This window comes from Ixodes scapularis, unplaced genomic scaffold, assembly GCF_016920785.2.
Source record: "Ixodes scapularis isolate PalLabHiFi unplaced genomic scaffold, ASM1692078v2 PGA_scaffold0__279_contigs__length_252992795, whole genome shotgun sequence".
NCBI classification, from domain to species: domain Eukaryota; kingdom Metazoa; phylum Arthropoda; class Arachnida; order Ixodida; family Ixodidae; genus Ixodes; species Ixodes scapularis.
In genome coordinates, this window is record NW_024609835.1 from 164386048 (window position 1) to 164405541 (window position 19494).

Genomic DNA, 19494 nt, shown 5'->3' on the forward strand with positions numbered 1-19494 from the left:
TGCGGTGGTCTTTGCCTTCCGTCGTGCTCTCATCGGCTGCGCGCTCGCGGCTCATGAGACGCCAAAGCGTTATCGATGGTAGGAAGCTCGCGCTAAAGGCAAAATTAAAAAAAAAAGAAAAAAAAAAAAAACTTCGCGTTTTTATCTTGAAAGGTATTATAGGCAAGAACATAACAGTTACACTTTACAAGGTGAAACCGAGCGGATGAGTGTTACATTTCCTTTCAAACGGCAAGAAAGACGACCCCCCCCTCCCCCGTTTTCCCTTTTTTGTTGTTTTAGACACCGTACATGACACAATCTTTAAAATAATAGCAAAAAAATCCAAGTTCGTATATAAAGAAACACGTCTTCGAAGGGTAACTGTATAGAAGAGCAACTAGTCTTTGAAGGGTAAATAAATAATGTCATACCCTTTCGGAGTCAGACGGGTAGAGTGCTCCCGATAGAAAAACGGTCAGCATGCAGTAAAAGTGTTCCAAAATGTGTATTCGGCGCATCGGAACGCGGAGGAGGAGCACGCCAACCAAAGGGCGACATAAGAGTACGCAACAAGCAATGACGAGGCAGCCTTTATTGGTCGAAAGGGGGGGGGGGGGGGGGGGGCGGGGGGAAGAATTGTAAGTTTTCGTGTGTGTGTTTTTTTTTTTGGGGGGGGGGGGTAAATTGGAAACAAATACACGAGGTGCGCAAGGAGCACACGAACTTGCAGACCGTATAGGCCAACCCGCTGTTTCCTGCAAAGGGCACAGTTTCCGCACAAGGTGCGGGCACTGCGCCTGCGCCGAAACCAGATTCACGTGACTCGTTTGCACATGCGCACTGCCAAAAGCAGCGCCGCCGCAGCAGCGTGACGTCAGGGCTGCGTGTTGACCGTTTTACTGAAAGAGGGCGAGAGAGAAAAGGGGAAAGGGCTACCGGCGCTTTCCCCCTTTCTGGTTGTGTAGAAAGAGGGAAAGTCCCGGATCAGAGGCTTGGCCGGTGTTGGGTGTCTGCTGTGCCCCAACTTCGTTCCCGTTTTCTTTTTTGTTTTAAACTCGCAAACTTAATTCGAGCCACGGGCTTCGATGGCAACAGTCCCCCGGTCATCGGGACACCATCGCTCGGTCATAGGGTGCACGAATAACGACAGAAAGCGTCGAATACTGTCCGAGGACCTATGTAGCTTGCAATGAATCCGGCAAGGCGAGAGCGGCTGCAATGTCTTTAAGCTCCATCGCTTTCCACATGACCCCGGTCTTGGCGGCAGTGGATTGCGTCCGTAAACCGAAAAAGACGTTTCCTAAACGCCATCCTCTCGAGCGTGCTCGGAACATCTTGTGAATGGAGCGCGCACCGAACGCTGTACCGCCGATGAACATGGGGTACGCTCGCAAGGTGCGTGCCAGTTTTCTCGTGATAATTGCTGTTTCAGCTTGTAAACTTTTGTAGCTGAATTTATCTTAATATTAATAATTTGCAGTGGTGACTGATTCGATTTCATCATTTACAACACTTAGTTGAAGGCTTATTTCCGCCGCCGGGTGAAGCTAGAAATTGTTGAAAAGGTAGTTCTATCGGTTTTCCTGAATCGCGATCTCCTGCGCGATACCAGAGAGCCGGCAAAAGCGCTCCTTGGAGTGCCGCTGGTGGGTTGTTTCTGTTGATTGGGCGCTTTGAAGCGCTGAATAGTCGCTGCAGGGTACGTCTCGTGTATTGCGATCTGCGTCTTCGAGCCCAGTGTGCACGTTTCTTTCTTCGAGTCATGGCATCCGCCAGTGCGGCGACGGGGGCAACAACGGCAGCGAACGTGTCAGTGATAGAAATTGGAGGTTAGTACTCAAAATATTGCATCAAATAGTAAAATAATTCGTCGCTGCTTTGAGGCTTTCTGCGGTTCGATATAAGCACATCTAGAACGTCTTCGTGGTTCATCCACAAGGAAATATAAGAACACGGACACGCAAGATAAAAGCAGCGCAGCAAAACGATCTGTAGCAGCTCCGGGTGTTTACAAAAGTTAATTGAGGTTCCCGTTTCGTGTATCACTTGTTCATCACTAAAAACGGCTACGTTGAAATAGGCCTATTGCAAGCAAAAATTTATGAATGGTTCATCATTTCGTCATGCGGAAAACGGCGGAGCTTCAAAACATTGCAGCCGCACTTGCCTTGCCTGATTCATTACAAGCTACGAGGTCCTTGGGCAGTATTCGACGCTTTCTGTCGTTATTCGTGCACCCAATGACCGAGCAATGGTGTCCCGATGACCGGGGGACTGTTGACATCGAAGCCCGTGGCCCTAATTAAGTTTGCGAGTTTAAAACGGAAAAGAAAGCGCGAACGAAGTTGGGGCACAGCAGACACCCAACATTGGCCAAGCCTCTCATCCGGGACTTTCACTCTTTCTACAAAACCAGAAAGGGGGAAAGCGCCGGTAGCCCTTTCCCCTTTCTATCTCGCTCTCAAAATGGCGCTACCCACGATAAAACGGTCTATAGACCATTCCAGAAATGGATGAGCGGCACATTTGAGGCAGAAGTGACCAGATATTCGCCGGTTCCCTGATTTCTCGGGAGAGCAGCGCTCCGGATTCACACATTCGCGTCTGCGCCTGACCGACCGCGCTGTAACGGCCGCCTAAGAAAGGAGAACACGCTGGCGCCATCTGTAGGGCATCCCTGAAACACCCGAAGGCTTCGCAGTATTTGCCAGATCCAATCTACGCACTGCCCACGAAAAATGACGGCTGACGATGCCGTCAGAATCGTTTCGAGCGCGTCGGTAAAAGAATGCCGCGTAAAATTTACGCAGATCGATGGTGTTCCATGGCGACCCAATAGACGGCGCTAGGGGTGTTCTCTCATCGCGAGAGGGCTATGACGCTTTCTTTCCGGCACAGATACGTGTCAGTTTACGGTCACTTCTCTGACCGGGCCTGGTCGATTTTAACGAGATTAGGATTCCAACGCGCATATTATCACCCGAGACCGTCGCAGTATTACGCTAGCAGTATTTTCCCGAGCGCCTGTCCCCCCTACGGCGCCAAAGCGGACTGAAATCGGAAGTGGCGCCATCTCTGGAGAGCAGCGCCCAACATGCATTCGGGCGTTCAACTTTCACCATCACCTTTCAAATTTTCCTAGTACTCCTTTCTTTCTCTCTCTCTCCCTCCCTCTCTTTTCCAGGGAACACTTTTATTTTGAAATTTCGCAAGGTAAACCAATCACCAAACTGAACCCGGTAAACAACTTTTCGCTTGTAAAAGGCAAATCTCGATTTTTTTTTCCGCACTATTTTGTCTCGAATTATTCTATCGTCCAGATACCTTATAAAAAAATGTTTTGTGTGTATGTTTATACAGCCTGAACTTAGTCTGCCTCAATGGGCGACTTGCCTCCCAGCTGTAGATGAGAAATCTAATCAGTGCGATATGACTGCTAGTTTGGGGTCTTCAACGTACACCATGCATAAGTGATCCGCAAGCCGGTACAATGCTCATCCAGATCGAAACGGGCAAGGGTGGGGCTGGAAGCCAGGATCCCCTCGGTCCGAGCTGGGGTCCTAATTTGAATACTTGGCGGAAAAGTCGGCGAAAAATCTGGCAGCCGTGATTGGCCGACACCGCACTTGACCTTGGTGCCGACCAATCAGAGCCAGCAGATTTCTCGCCGACTCAAGTGTCCAGATTATAGGGCTCCTGGTGTACGCTAGCCCATGCACTCGGCCACCGATCCCCCTCAGATACCCCCAACTGTCGCTGCCTGTGGTCACACGGGCATGAACGGGCCTTGCAATTGGTCGAACCTTAGTTTCCTTACCGGGCAGCATGAACGCTGACACTGCATCGCAACATATGCTGCTTTCGCATACAGCGCACACAAAACCGCCAGCCATAGCTGAGTACACGGCTCCCGCGTGACGTCAGCACACCATGCTAAAGGTCATTAATAAAAAAAAAAAAAAAAAAAAAAACTCAGTGCTGCGAAATGTACGCACGGTCGTGCCTACGTAATGCATACGCGCTCAGAGGCAAGGACAGCAAAATGGCCGGTGACGCGGATATGCCACATGACCGCGTCCAGGTACGCAGACGTCGCGAGAAAGCAGTCGAGCGAAGCCAAGTTGATTGGTCCAGCCAGACAACGGCTTTCACTCTGTCATAGAAAAGTCACTTGATGTGAAACGCGAGTTTCATCGAAAGGATACGTTGAAAAGGATGCCACCGAGACGAGTTAGCGCTTCCAATGCACTTTCACCGAGGTGTTGACACGAATTCGTATCAGCCGGAAGCGGCATCTCACATCGAATGATTGATTACAAGGCAATCCTCGTAACGGGACGATCGTTTCCGGTTCGCCCAGCGTGCCGGAAATCGGCGAGCTTTGCAATTTGGAAGCTCTTTGAAGCAGCGAAAACGGCCGTCGGTGCTGCCGTGCGTGCACCCTGTTTAACTTGTCAGCAACTTTCCTCGAAGCTGAAAACGACGCGGCCAGTCGCTGCCCCGGTTGCCGCCATGATGGTCGTTCAGCGTCCCTTCCCGGCACAATGCGACAATTCCGTAATTCCTCGCGCGAGTACTCGATTCGATTCGCCAGCGCGTAGCCTCCTTTATACTGACAAAGCCTGGCAGACCGCCACGAGACGCGGACGCCGAAAGAGAAAAGGCAGAGCGGCGGACAACGGGTGAGAGGAGAGCCAGGTGACGGGCGCCCAGCTGCGGCGAGACGCCGAAACACACTTCTCCCGGGCGATGGATCCGCTCGTGCTCTTCGCGTTCCTCGCTCTACCACTTCTTTTCCCTACAGGTTCGAAAACTATGTTTCGGGTCCTCGCCTCTGCAAAAGCTGTGCGGCGAGTACCAGGTTCCCCGACAAATGACACAGATCCTCGCGCTCCAAATCTGCGACCGGGCACTCTATGCAGGGTGTCTAGCAAATTATTATTTTGAAAATCCCCGACCTTTCCAGGTTTTCCCCGACAATTTCGGAAGAAATTCCCTGACCACTATGGAGGCGGTTAAATATACAAGACCTTTACAACACAAGGCTTTGAGCACTGAGCACTGTGAAGATAATTTTGCACGGGCTTAATCCAACTTGGTCATTCAGAAATATTCGGGTTCGTCCAGTCCGGATTAAAGGAATACTTTCTTGCCGCCGAGATCGTCAGTGAAGAGGCCATTTCTCGATACACCACGAAAACACGACGCTCAACCACATATATCAATAACCGAATAGCAGCATGGTCGCCAGATGCACACTTTCGGATACTTTCGGCTTAAGGCTTGGATTTGATTGGGGTTTGCGGCTTTCCCCGTTTGTTAGTAAATCTAGTAGCTCCAACTCGATTTCGTCTAGTGCCGTGCCCTCAATCCAATCCAAGGCTTGGACTGGATTTGTCGGCTGTTCCGTTTGCATCGGGCAGCACACTCTACACTGGGTGAGCAGAGCCCGCCCTCCGCTCTAAGCAGAATTTACTGCCTATATTTGTGCCCCCAAGTCCTCAACTCTTTGATCAGGGCACTCAATGAAGTTTTCCGGCTCATTTCCCCTGACTGGGCTCGCTTTTTGAGAATATCCCCCACGATTCCCCGATTTTTCTCGGTAATTAAAATTTCCCTGACAATTCCCGGTATTCCTTGTTTTCCCGGTTGCAAGACACTGTCTATGGCTCCGTCGTCGAACTGCCAGGCTTTGTGCCTATAGAGGAGGCTATGGCTAGGGTTCGGAGTTTTCGGTTTAAACTGATAAACACCGATAAAAGTACGCCGAATCCATTTTCGGAAATTCGGTTTTAACCGAAAAAGGTCAGTTTGTAGGTTCGGCGTTTTCGGTTTAAACCGATAAAAACCGATAAAAGTACGTCCAATACGTTTTCTAGAATTGGGTTTTAACCGAAAAGGTTCCGTTTTTTAGGGCCGCGCTGAGGTGGTTGGCGGAGGGAGAGAGAGAGAGAGACCTTTGCGAGGTTCGACATTGTGTGACGTCTTCGTGATTGCCCTCTTCCAAGGTTCAACATGCAACCAAATAGGTCTTGGATTGGCCTTCGCGGGACATCTGTGTCTTTTCTGTGATCGGGCTTAGTGTGTCAAATTTCAGGTCCCGAAAAAAAAAAAGTTCGGATGTGGGCTAGTATCAGGTTTTTCGCTTCATGCACTTCAAAGGACATGGAGGAAAGCCGTCAATACCTTTCTTAACACACTCTCTCACACCTCCCCGTTCTTATTATTTTTTTTTTTTTTGACATTCCGCTGGTTTTTGTACGGTCATCACCTCAGACGGTCACGTCGTCAGAGTGGGAAGGAAAAATAAGCGCACTGAAGATTATGCCGGTGAATTCCGGGATTTTGAGGTGTGTCCTGACGGAAGTTGTAGCGAGGACTACGTATGTATGTGTCGTTATTCTTTGAGTAATAGCAAATATCACAGCTACAAGGGCCGATGGTGCTTTTTTTATATTCACCGAAAGAAACCGGTAAACTGTTTTGGGAATAAATATACGCCGAAAAAAACCGAAAATTGAATTTTAAAATAAACACCGAAAAAAGTACGCCGAATTTCGAAAAAATAAAAACCGAAAACGCGGAACCCTAGCTATGGCTATAGTCAGTTACAGGTTAAGAAGGTAGCGGCAAATGCCCCTCAAAGGGAATAAGATATCCCTCCGCCACCTTTGCATCCAATAGCGTCCCACCGTTTCCGTGACGTCGCGGACAACGCGCGAGGAGGGTCTTGCCTTTCTGTACATAATTGCCTTATCTTTCGACTTTGACTTAGCATTGTGGAAGCCACGAGAGGGAGATTAGAGTTCTCCCCCACCGACGGAAACAAATACGACTTTTGAAGATTAGCTTCCCCCCCCCCCGATGGATACAAAGGCTGCTTTCAGAGGCTCGGTTCCCTCTCCGATGAATACAAAGGTCGCTTTTTCAAAAAGTGGGATCGGAGACAAGTGGGAATCCATTGAAGCGGAACAAGGAGCGTTTCCAGTGAACTCTTCTTTCGACTGCGGAGAGATTTGAAATGGGCGCATCACACTTGTGGGAGGAGCTTCTCCTACCTTCTTGACTTGTAACCGACTATAATAGCGTTGATATGGAGATGTTGATTCCGGGGCGGATTTAAAAAATAAGGTGGGGAGGGGGGGGGGGGGTGCGAGAGCTCCCCCCCCCCTTTTGTTTAGGTCAACTTTGTTTATAATGAAAAAATCTGATATACACCAGCCAAAATGTCCAATTTTTGATTACCTGGCAAACATTGGGTCAACAAAATAGATCTGAGCGACGTTTCGGCCGTAACGTCATATCTCAGCAGACACCCGACCCGACCCCTCAGCCTGACCCATAAATCCGCCCCTGTCTCGATTCAGCTTGAAAACCTCAAAGCACCCTCTCCCTTTTGGAGGATCGGATAGCATTGGATTCGATGCGTCCGGCTCGCGAATCGAGGCGTTTAGATGAACCTATTCAATACGGGTAGAAGAGGGAGAGGAGGAGATGACATCCAAGCTCATCGTCTCCCACAGTGTCTAGCCGTACAGGCTCACTGAATACCATTCCGTCGCACGGCTGCTTCTACCTAAATGCGACCACAGCGCGTCAAACCAATATTTAACGATCGTGATTCGGTAGAAAAGGAACATGGAACGGGGGTGTGGCTGCTCGAGACTGGTTCCCTCTACAGGGGTGGAAGTCATGAAATGTACTTGGGAGCAGCCACGGGAGCAGCTGAAACAGCTGTTTTGGAGCAGGTTGGGAGCAGCTAAAACTACGCTCTGGAGCAGGCTAGGAGCAGCTCAGATCAGTTCTCACTGCACTTCAGCTTGTGTCTTAGACAACCACGGGAGCAATTTCAATCGTGTTTAGCAGCACAGACGAACATGAGTGGTTAGGGACCTAGGTAGATGGGATAACAGTGTAACAGATACGAAAACTTGAAACTTTGTGAGCGTTAATGAGAATCAAAAAGCAAGTACCCTATGTACTTGCTTTTTGCTTAGCGTCCTTGATATTTTCTGAGAGGCTTTCAGCTGCTGAAAATGCAAACCAGCACTGCTTATCGCGCAACCCCCACGTGCTCGACTTAGTAATTATGTGTGCGAACCACGTGACGTGCGCAAGCAACGGACGTGCAGTTGCACGGAGGGACAGGGCAACAAATTTCGAGTTTATCCTATTGTGCAACTCGATATCGAAGCAGCAGACTACGATAAACGAAGTTATCGTATTTGAAGAGATAAGCAGGAGCAAGGCTGATGTACGCCGAGTAGATCTACCACTCGCGTAAGAGCTGCTGGCCGGCAAGGTTTCAGATCGGAGAGCGTTTCAGTTCTATCAAATCACGATTTATCTTGCGAGAATGCGGTTCCAACTTCGAACGATGAAGTACTAAAAGGAATCTTTTGCTCATTTGTTTTCAACTGGCTGACGTCCAGATCCCGGGCCGCAGAGTCTCAGGCAATATGACGTTTAACGACCCGACCTCACCTTAGCCGACTTGCTTAACCGCTGATGATTGAAGAATAACAATCCAGTCGCAGGTGGTGTAGCGCTAAGAATCCGAGTTTTTTTCGCGCGCTTCCGACTCGGGATACACAGGGAGAATAAACAGAACAAAGGACTACAAGGCCGACCAGGCTAAACGGGCTCATTGTTGCCAATCCAGTCAATAAAACCGACACCAAGACAAAACAAAGTTTTCTGGCGCACGTTTTGCGATTTGGCGCATAATGGCGCGAGGTATTAGCTGTGGAGCAGTTTCTGCAACATGGCGCAGGTTGGCGCAGACACATGCGTCTGGCGCAAAATGGCGCAAATGGCGCAGCCGTTCCACCCCTGCCTCTAGAATCGATGCGCTTCGGTCGCATTCGCGTAAACGTAGCCCGTGCAAACGCCGCCTGTGTCAACACCACGCTCCAAGTTCACCTGTTTGTCGCTGCCCCACCTGCGACCCGCATTATTTTGGGATCCCCGCGAGTCGGTGTCAATCACGGAGCGTGCGTCAACACGCAGCGTCTGAAATCAGATGCTGACGATTGTTCGAGATCGCTACAAAACAACCGCAGACGGCGAAAGCGTAAAATAATAATAATAAAAAAAGAAGCATTAAGTTTTTTTTTAAAGAATTATTGATACAATTTTACTGGGGAAAAAAAACTTATACGATTTGTTCAATACACAAGAACTTGTATAAAAAGTTATATGATGCTATTTCTTTTCGGCTTTACAGATTTGCAGAAAAAAAAGTCATGAAAGCTACTGTCATTCAGTCTGTGCAGGTGAGCTATACGGACAAGGGGACATAATGAGGGAGTTAATCGTTAGGACACGTCGGATACTTAAAATCTGTTGATTCTAAACAGGGATTCAACTGGAAGCTCGCTGACCGTCATCGAAAGCCACGAAATCGGTTAAAATTTAGGAAGATTGTAAGCATTTGGGAAGCGCCGTGGTGCACTCAAATCACCACTGGTGCAATAGGCGCAAGGCTGGAGGAGCGAAAACCCGGATGATGATGACGATAACATCACCGCGCGCTTTATCGTCCGCGTTTTCGCGCCGGCAGACTCGAGCCCATGGCACGAGTGCTGACTTCTGCGCATGCGCAGATCCGACAACAGCGCCACCGCAGCGGCGTGACGTCAGAGACGCGCGTTGGCCGCCATCTTGACCGAAGGGACGTGACCTTGTCAGCCCTGGAGTCCACGACTACGATCCAAGAGAAAAGCACGAAATATGCCACAGAAAGAAATGTTTTCACTCCAGAACAGTACCCACAAGTGCTGACCGGAAGGTTTCTAATCGACACCGCCGAAAAAAAAAAAAAAAAAAAGGAGAGGCGTGATTAACGGGTAAACCTGTGTTTCTCGAAATGAGAATCGCGACCCATAGATCGAGAGGGGGCGCGCGCCAAGCGGCTCAGGAAATTGAGAAAATGCAAACTCAGCTTCTCTGCAGTGACGCCGACGAAAACAAAGTACCTACACGTTCAAGCCCGACCTTCAACCGAAACGAAGAGTTGCGGTGTCCAAACATCGCCCTTGCTTTGAGAAAAATGGGGGGTCAAAAAAAAAACAAAAAACAAATCACTCTAATAATTAAAAACAATTATTCCTGTGTGCGTGTGTGTGTGCGCGCGCGGGCGTGTGTGTGTGCGTGCGTGTTTCGGAGGTTTCTAGCCCAGCTTTTAGATATGACTATATTAACTGTCAAATAATATTTCAGCGTCAATGGTCTGTATGCACTAAAGTCGAAAAGTGTGTGGCATCGCGTAAAAGCCGCGGGTCGCAATATTTATATTTTTGATAGGTCGCAGAGCACCGAGCGGAGTTTGGGAAACATTGGGCAAAGCGAAAAACCGATGTGTGGGAGTTACGGGGGAAAAAAAAAAAAGCAGGTGGGCTAGCGCCTACTTATTGTCTTATCGTTGTATCGGCTGCCGATTTCTTTTTTTTTTTTTTTGATAAGATGTACTATGTTTGTTTGTTTTTCTTTTTTACGCACCTGCGGAAAACGTCAGTGCCATTGTATTTTTTTTTTTTTTTTTGTAATAACCTACATCTGAGCACCTAAACCTTCCCAAAATGTCGTTTTCCGTATTCGATTTCCTTTAGAGATTTACTGCTATTCGACATCTATTATTTACAGTCCATACACGCGTTGCAGCAAAAAGAGAGAAAAAAAAACGTTTAAAGAAAACAATTTTGGATGGGATCTTTTTGTTTTAATCTATTTTAAATAAACACGAGCAAAATGAGGATCGAACAAGTAAAACGTCAAAATAAATATATACTTCTATCTAAAAAAAAATAAAAATAAACACTGGTGTGTTTGGCGTTTGATATCCCGGAAGATCTTCATAACCTGCGAAGCACTGTGCCAAGTTCAACATGGGCTGACATGGAATGTTGTTGCGTACCTCTCTTACCCCCTCCACGCACGGTGTCATCCGCTAGTAGAGCGAACGGATATGTCATCAGCTGCCCAACACTACTTGCACCAAAATCATTACCTCCGACTCTCATCAACGTCGGTCGCGCAGTTGATTTCGGTACTTGTACGGCACTCATCGCTACTAATCCAATTACGCGCAATCAATTACTTTTGGGGATAATTTTTGTAATCATTCTATTACATTAACCAGGAATAAATGGCGAGAGTAATCCGAATATGGTTTTTGGAGGTTTCGAAGATTACTCCTAATCGTTCCTATTTTCCCCTCCCCTTTCTAATGGCACATTTTGTTCCTACAAGTTTCTTCTAAGAAATCATCGAACGAGTATAGTTTATACAGCACGGAAGACCCGTTTTCATACCGAAAGAAAAATGTGTCGTTCTGAACATGTGAAGTAATCGGAAAAGTAACGCTTACTTTTCTTCAATCAAAAAAAAAAAAAAAAACATTGCAAATTTAATTAAACTATGCATGGCCAAACGCTCATTCTCCGCCTGGAGGTAGCGCACTAGATGTCCGAACCCGATGTCAAAGTTTCGACATGAACCGATATTTTATTCAAAAGTTGGAATTGATTTCCTGAAAATTTCATTGGGGAAAATGGGCTTCATTTTCGGATTCTGGGGCCATAGAGCACCATGCATTCGAAAGCTCTGTAGGCCACCATTTTCCCATTTACATTTTCAGAAGATCCTTTATAGCTTTTGAAAAAAATATCGGTTCGCGCAGAAACTTTGGCAGCTCGAGCGTTTATCTTTGCGGTGAAAAAAAAAAAAAAAAACTTGTACATTTTCATCGGGGACACCCTGTACAACGGCTTTTTAACCGAAAGGCATTGTAATCGACTACTTTTTTTCGAGTAACCTGTGGAAGACAACACTTGGTTCACAGTACTCCGCTGGCTACGAGCTTTTCAAGCGCTTATTGCCCAGGTGAAACAAAAGTGCCCAGAACTGCGCGCACGGATTCGTGGCGCCTGTGATACTACCCCTCACGAGAGTTCTATTGCCCATGTCCAGAAAGCGTTCTACAGCCCAGAAAAGGTGCCAGCGCCCAGAGGGCAGTCGTCAGTGCATCGATGCCCAGGCCAGGCGGATATTTCTTCAGCAGAGGATGCGAGTATAGACTTTGCGGATAGACCTTTTGCTAAATTACCCCCCGAGCACCGAGGAGCATGCTGCGGGCGTCAGCAGCAGTAACTGATCTAAACCAAAAAGCCTAAAACAAATGCCATCTTGAACGCGCGGTGGTCAACAACATTGTTTTGGTTATTTGCTTCGAATCTTTTATACGGGGAAGCCTAGGCGAGCGGCGAGTAGGCCCACATTCCCAGCATTCTCCTCGATGCTCGCGTAATTTAGCAGTACCCAAGCACCGAGGGGTATGCTACGAGTGCAAGTTACACGCGCTGCTCGTGCTGGCGCAACTTTTCGCAAGCAAGAGTCGAAAACCAACGGCACTTCGGCACTTGCGTCCACATATTTAGGTGCTTATTTCGAATCGTTTGTAGAGCTAAAACAAGCGCGCGCACCGCCTGCGTTTACGTTCTCAGTATTCTCCTTCGAGCATGGATGAGTCTGTTGCATTCCGTTTCAAACGAACCAACCGTTTACCTTGTCGTAAATCTACTCCGCTGCACGAATTTCCGTTACATCATTACTTCGAAAGGAATATAATAAATGCGCCTGGATACACGAACGTTTTCTAGTTTTCCCGTATTCCTCCCAACACTAAAACGTAAAAATAAAAAAAAGATAGCTGCGAACCGGATCGCGCTAATGCAAGGCATCAACTTGCGTAGCGGAAAAAAAAAAAAAAAAAAAAAAAAAAACTGAAGTTCGACACAACTCAAAAAATCAAAATGATAAAAAACCAAAAAAAGCGCAAATGCCTTTTTTTTTTTTTTTTGTCAGTGCGTTGCGTGGTGCAGCTTTGCAAAACATTGCGGCGCGCATGCGCGATGCGAGGGAGCGACCGCCGTACCAGCCGCGAGGAAGGCACTCCTCGAGCGGCTCTCTGCGATACGCGGCTAAAATATACGGGGCGTCTCGTGGAACGCGGCCCAAACTTTTCCCCCAAAAACTACCCATCGCGCCGAAAGAGGTTGATGAAGTTAGGTGTTTATTTACTTTTTACTAATTAATCTTTTTCTTAATTAATAAAAATATAGTTTCAATTAGAAACTTGCTGGGCATAATATAAAACCTATAAGACGCTTCTAAACAAAACCAGGCGCCTGCAGCGTTTTAGTTTTAGTGTTCATTTTACGTTCGTAATGGTAAAATTAAATCAATCCACGAGAATGAAATAAAAGAAGTTCTGGATCGGCATTTGCCATCTCTGCCATTTAACAAGAGGCAAAGCGCACGCACAATGACGCACGAGATTCCCGTAAAATAACAGATCATAAAAGAGTCTTAACGAGATCGTTCCCATGACTCCGATAACGATACCCGATAGTCCGCCACCGCCTGCCTCCCTTGCGCATGAGTATCGTTATCGGGGCTATCGGAGATATCGGAACGATCTACTAAAACTTTCTAAAGAAAGCTGAAAAAAAAAATTTAACAATAAAAAATAGTTGTAAAAACGTTGTTAAAACGCCGTTTTACCAGCGAACCGAAATGAATAGAAGCAATTCAAGATCCTGAAAACTGAGTGTCAACAATTGGAAACGCAATGCAAAACCGAACAAGCGAAAAAACAAAAAACACAAACAAAATACACGAACACAACAAAGCGCGCGAAACAATCAAACAATTTCTGCACCGAACCACGCCAAAGCGAAGGCATTTGTGATTTACAGGCAATCCAGCCGAGCATCTAAAACATCGACACCATACAACCACTGAAGCGATTTACAACCCCGACCCTCAAAATTCATAACCCGAAACGACGCAAAAACCAAAAAGATAAAAAGAAAATAACCCGCCGCTCAAAAGAGACCGTAAAAAGACGAGACACGTCCATTAAAGATAAAGACAAGTACAAGATAAAAAAAAAGAGGAAGGGGGGAACTCCGTGGCTTACTTTACTGGCTATCGTCATTCAAAAGAGCCGCGTATTTTTTCCCTTCTTTTATAAATGCTTATTTTATTCTACTTATAGAGGCGTTTTATATGCAAAAACGCTCGCCACGCCGCTTGGTGCCCCCTACTTGAGTATTCCTTCACCTAGTTTCCCATTCAGACGCGGCAAGTCGCTACGATCGCGTACTCTCGCTCCCCCCGTGCTCTGCAGACGACGGCAAGAAATCGTCTGCTCCGCTCTCTCTTCACGGCTCACATGTTGGAATTTTAAATGCAGCACGCGGGTTCGTTCATCTAAGCGTGTCGTAAAGAAATAAAATCGTACGAGTGCCTTACCTCATCGGCGTCGATTCGCAAGGCGCACTGAACGTAGACTCGCGTTGTCAACAACATACACGAATCACTTGGTTGGGCCCCGGACGAAAAGATCGAAATAGCGTCGGTCGACGCGCTTGCGAAGCGGCCAGGACCGAAAATTCGTCTGCTTGGAAAGGAGCGGGCCGCTGACGACGCACCGAACGAACCACCGGTCGACTCCAGCGTGCCGGCGCTGCGCCGCTGCCACTGCAAAGCCTCGACGCGGCTGCTGCCGCTGCGTTGTGTGTGCTTGCCACGTACTAACTACCACGTACCGCGTGCAGAAGCGGCAGAAACGAAAGAGCCAGAAAAAGAAAAAAAGGAAACACCGACCGAGCGCACTGCGCGACTGCGCGCGCAAAAGCGAGCGAGCTCAGGCTCACTTCCAAATAACAGAAAAGAAAAAAACGAAAAGTAAAAAAAACATAAATACGACAAAAAGGAATACAACGAAAGTGAGAGAAAAAAAAAAAGAAAGAAAGGCGCGCACCGGCGAACGCGAACACCGCGCTTCGAACGAAAATCCGAAAGAAGTTGCTCAGAAAGAAACAATGTAAAACGCAAAAAAGCAAAATCCTAACGCGAGCGTTTTTTTCTCTCTCTGTCTTTCGCTCTCGTTCTTTCCTCCTCTCCGCTGTAAGGCTAACGTTAAAAACGCTAAGCTGAAAAGAAAAAAGCGTGCGCACACTAATAAAAGCACTGAGAACGTGCAAGAACGGACGAGCCGCGAGCAAAAAGAAAATATCCAAACAAAGCGCGAAACGTTGCAGAAGGAAGGAAGGAGGAAAGTAGGGAGGGAAAGAGAAACGTAGAACAATTCTATCCTCCCCCGTACCTCACGTGCGTTCTCTCCCCCACCGACCTCCTCGCTCCTTTATCGTGCGCCTCGAAATCTTTCTCTCTACCCTCGGTCCCAATCCTCCGCAACGGCAGCACACCGACTGCCCTTGGACGCGTCCACGAAGGGCGATCATCGTCATCGTCAGCAGCGGTAGCGTCTCCGAAACGCAATAGGGAAGAAAAAAAGAAAGAAAAACCCGCACGAAGCTAGAAAGGAAAAAGAAAAGAAATCCGCACGCGCGAGAGCACGCAGACAGCCAAGACGACGACGTCGACGACGACGTCGACGACGACGGACGAACGAACGAACGATTGAAGGCTGCACAACAAAAAGAAAAACAAAAAAACCCTGAAGGGTCCGATTAAAAAAGCACAGAAAGAGAGCTCTAAATATAAACAGAGAAAGGAAAGTAAAGCGAAAACTTGGGAAACCCTCTTTTCTCTACAACGTTCGGTCTCTTCTTTGTGAGCACGACCTCCTCACTTCCCTCTCCAACCAACCGAAGAGAGAGAGAGAGAGAGAAAAAAAAAGGCACAAATGGAAGCGGTCCAGTTCTGTTTTCGTTTTCTCTTTTTGCTCGCCACCAGTACGTGCGTGCGTGTTGCAATCGGTGAGCATTTCTTTTACGTGCAGTTTCGTCCTTTTTATTTATTTCCTTCCCTTTCGAAAGCTTACGCACGTGCTTTTATTTTTAATTTTCTTCTCTTTTTTTTTTTTTTTTTTTTTTTTTTGTGTGCTCTCGCTCGGGCTTTGCTGGCTGCCTTTCTGCGATGATCAGCACGCGCGCACGCTCGCGCTGCCGCCGCCGCGATTGCGTGCTCGGGTCGCTCGTTCCTTGCACGAGCGCAGGGAGGCAGCAGCCTGGCGCCAGGCCGCCTCTTCTCCTCTTGCGATCTCGCCCAATGTCTCGCCTCCCTTCGCCTTCCTCCTCGTGCGTCATCAGCGGCAAAGACCAAAGCTTCACCACCGAGCCAAAAACAAGCTCCACATTTCCCCCTTTCCACACCACCTCAACCCCGGTCTTCGCGCAGGCTGCCGACGACGCGGAAGGCGCGGATGCCTGCACTGCACAAAGTCGCGCAGACGAACACCAACAACGAAACAACAAAAAAAGTCAAACTTTCAGGATCGTTTCTTTTTTTTTTTTTTTTTTTTTCTTTTCTTTGTAGCTTGCGTTTTTGATCCCAGTAATTTTTATGCGGATTTCTTCTAACTGCCGCGGAGCCCTCAGTTTAAAAAGTCTCGCTACCACACGCTGTTGTAATTGAGGTTTAGAAACGCACCGTAGCAAATGAGATTGTTTGCAGCATTAGCTGGTATAAATAAGGTATAAGCAAGAAATCTGCAATGCATACACACGCGAAGCAAAAGTGAAACCATAATAAGCGACGCCCGGTCTTGCTTTGCCTAACAGTCGCTATGAAAAACGTAAAAAAAAAACCCGCAAAACAAATGCATAAAAACTTTTTTTTTGTCATAAAAAAAAAACACTTCGCACCACCATTTCTACGTCGGGTCGATTATACATTTAAAAAAATATGAACTTGAAAATTATTACGCCGAATTTCGAGCAACGCTACCTTAGTCTTCACATCCTAAAAATAAAAAATAAGTAAATATAATAAAATCACGCACGACTGAAGTTTACGCAACACCGTTTACACTGCAGACAGTTGTCTGTAAATTAAATTCCTAAAAGTAGTGTATTCGAGGTAAAAAGATAATTTTCTCGGGACCGCGTTACTTGTGGAGGACGTCAGCAAAGGCGTGATTCTTACTAATTAGTTCACTGATTAATTAAAACGAGAAATTAGCTTTTCTATTAGTGAAAATAGACATGTTTCTAATTAGACACTTGCCGAGCATCATCGAGAACCACTAAATCAACTCTGTTTAGAAGGATATAAATCAGGGGCAGCATTTTACGGCGTCCTAAAAAAGCGCCCTATTTGGAGGCACCTTCTGGGTTTCAGTTTCTTATCGGAGCGCATCTCTGCGCCCGCGGTCCTGCTCCCCAGTGGCTGAGACGCGCATTACACGTGCGCCATACTTCTCTCGTGTAGAGTTATTACAATACACGCTCGAGGTTGAACTGGCACTAGTGTCTATGCGACTTCCGTGACGCAAATTGAAGCAGACAGCAACCAGTCTACTTTTGCGGTGCTCCGTGTGCATTTCTATGGGAAAACGCGCGTGCATTTTGTCTCTTCGCCGGGAAATAACATGGGACACATTGACTCTTTCGGTCGTACCGAATACGATGTACCTTGATTAACACTGTAAAAGTTTAATTGCTTTAGTTACCGTAGTTTTCTTCATCAGTGACCGATATTTAACTTCGCTTCATTTCAGCCCCAAACATGTGTTCCGCAGCAGGTGTGTAAAAACAAGCGACGATTCAAAGCAAAATAACAATCGAAAGAAATATAGTGTGTGTTCAAGGCTCCACAGCATTCCGGTGACGCTTATATATTGCTAATATGCCAGTCGTGTGAACCTGTCATGCATGAGCGAAGAAAAACATTTAAAACGTAAACAATAAATAAAGTACGTGGGCTATGAAAGTTGTCTCTACGTGTTGTTTTCTCTGCCGGGCAGCTTTTATCCGACACTTGTTCTCAAATATTTCTAGCGTGCGGGTGATGTTTTAAACGTAGAACAAGCATCTTCGAAAGGCAGAGCAGAACGAATAAAGCGATACTTACTCATTTAAAATCGGAATATATTAAGTGATCTTCAATTAATTTTGATCGTACATGCAAGGGTAGTTACTGATCCAGTGTTACTGCGTAGTTCTTGCCGTCTCCCTTAATTTCCAAATGTCCTTCGTTAGTTTGGCACGTATATCCCTCATGCTGAAAAGCGCCGACGTCGTGTTCGCGCTAACAGTGTCCATCAGTGCACATAAATACACGTACGAAGCCGTTTTCGCACCGTTTTTAATACGATGAATTTGAAAAAAAAACAAACAAAAAAAACGCCGTAACTGACCAATTATTCCGTCGGCCTGACTGAGAAATGTTCCAAACTACCTAGTACGTACGAATTCTTCGGGATATTTGCTCTTATGATCGAGCGCAGGGTGAAAATGCACTCCCATTTTTTCATAGAAATGCATTATCGGAACTGGGTTTTCGAATGTTTGCTGTCTGCTTCCATTTCCGTCAGCACACGAGCGCCACTAGAACCTCTAGCGTGCATTATACTAACTCTACGCTTCTCTTCATTCTACGATGGAGGCGAGGGGGTGGCTTCGCGCCGCGACCACCGGGGAGCAGGACCGCGGGCGCAACGACGCGCTTTTTTAGAACACCGTAAAATGCTGCTCGTGATTTATATCTTTCTAAATTGAGTTGATTCAGTGGTTTTCGATGATGCTCAGCAAGTGTCTAGTTGGACCATATGTTTATTTTCACTAATTTAAAAGTTAATTAGCAAATCTTAATTAATTAGCCGACTGATCGTTACCATTAGCCACCTGTACAATGTCCCCCTGGCCGTATAACTAACCTGCACAAACCGCATTAGTGTAGCTTTCACGGCTTTTTTAAAACAAATCTGCTATACACTCCGTGCGACGCGACTGGCGCGCCGCCGCGCGGCCGGCACCGAAGGTAGGCAGCGAGAGCCCCAGAGAAAACGAAACCGAAACCACGCCGCGTACGTTGGTACGCATTGAAGTCGGAGCGGTGCGGAATTGCGCTGGGTTCACAGCATGAAGTGCTGCCTGTGCTGCGTCATTAAGTGCTTCAATACTTATGCGTCGTATATCAGGGGGACAAAGTTTCACAGTTTTTCACCTCGCCGATGTTGTGTATACAGCGACAACGATGAACCCGTGCCGTACGACGCGAGAAATTTGGTCTCCCGATCATGTCTGCCACTGTGTCGGCACGGCGGACATATTCTAAACTCCCGCTTTGCGCTCTGCGTTTGTTTTCGTACCAGTAACGCCTACATGTGTCAGCGCCGATGGGACGAACTGAAATGCCATCCCCACACTCGCGGGTATGCGGTGCCAATTTCGTTAGAGGAATGCCCTTAAAAAAAGTTTCGTCCCCATCGTACGTGTCGATGATATTTCCGGACAAGTGGCACGCAATCTGTACTTCATGAAGAGAGATTCAAACGGTAAAAAAAGTGACAAATATAAATCTAAAGAAAACAACAATGAGACTCGGAATCACTGGAGAATCAACGTTTGATTACGGAAGTTTATGTGGTGTGCTTTCTTTCTTGATCACCCTCCTTTTGGATGTGGAAACGCTGACACCCCAAGTTCTGTAGACAACAATTTTTTTTTCTCGGCTTTAGAGCCACCTATCGCAAAGTGG

At 47.0% G+C, this 19494-nt stretch overlaps 1 protein-coding gene across 3 annotated transcripts in view; it reads right to left on the reverse strand.

Moving 5' to 3' along the window:
• LOC8051444 (zinc finger protein 865) overlaps nt 1-19494 on the reverse strand; it is a 124642-nt gene that overhangs the window by 53348 nt on the left and 51800 nt on the right. The window contains exon 1 of one of the 3 annotated variants that reach the window (XM_029967945.4): nt 14299-14710. The exons of the other annotated variants lie outside the window; for them this stretch is intronic. The gene's annotated coding sequence lies outside the window, so the exon portion shown is untranslated. Of the gene's footprint in view, nt 1-14298; nt 14711-19494 lie in introns of those variants that run through there. 3 annotated transcript variants of the gene reach the window in all.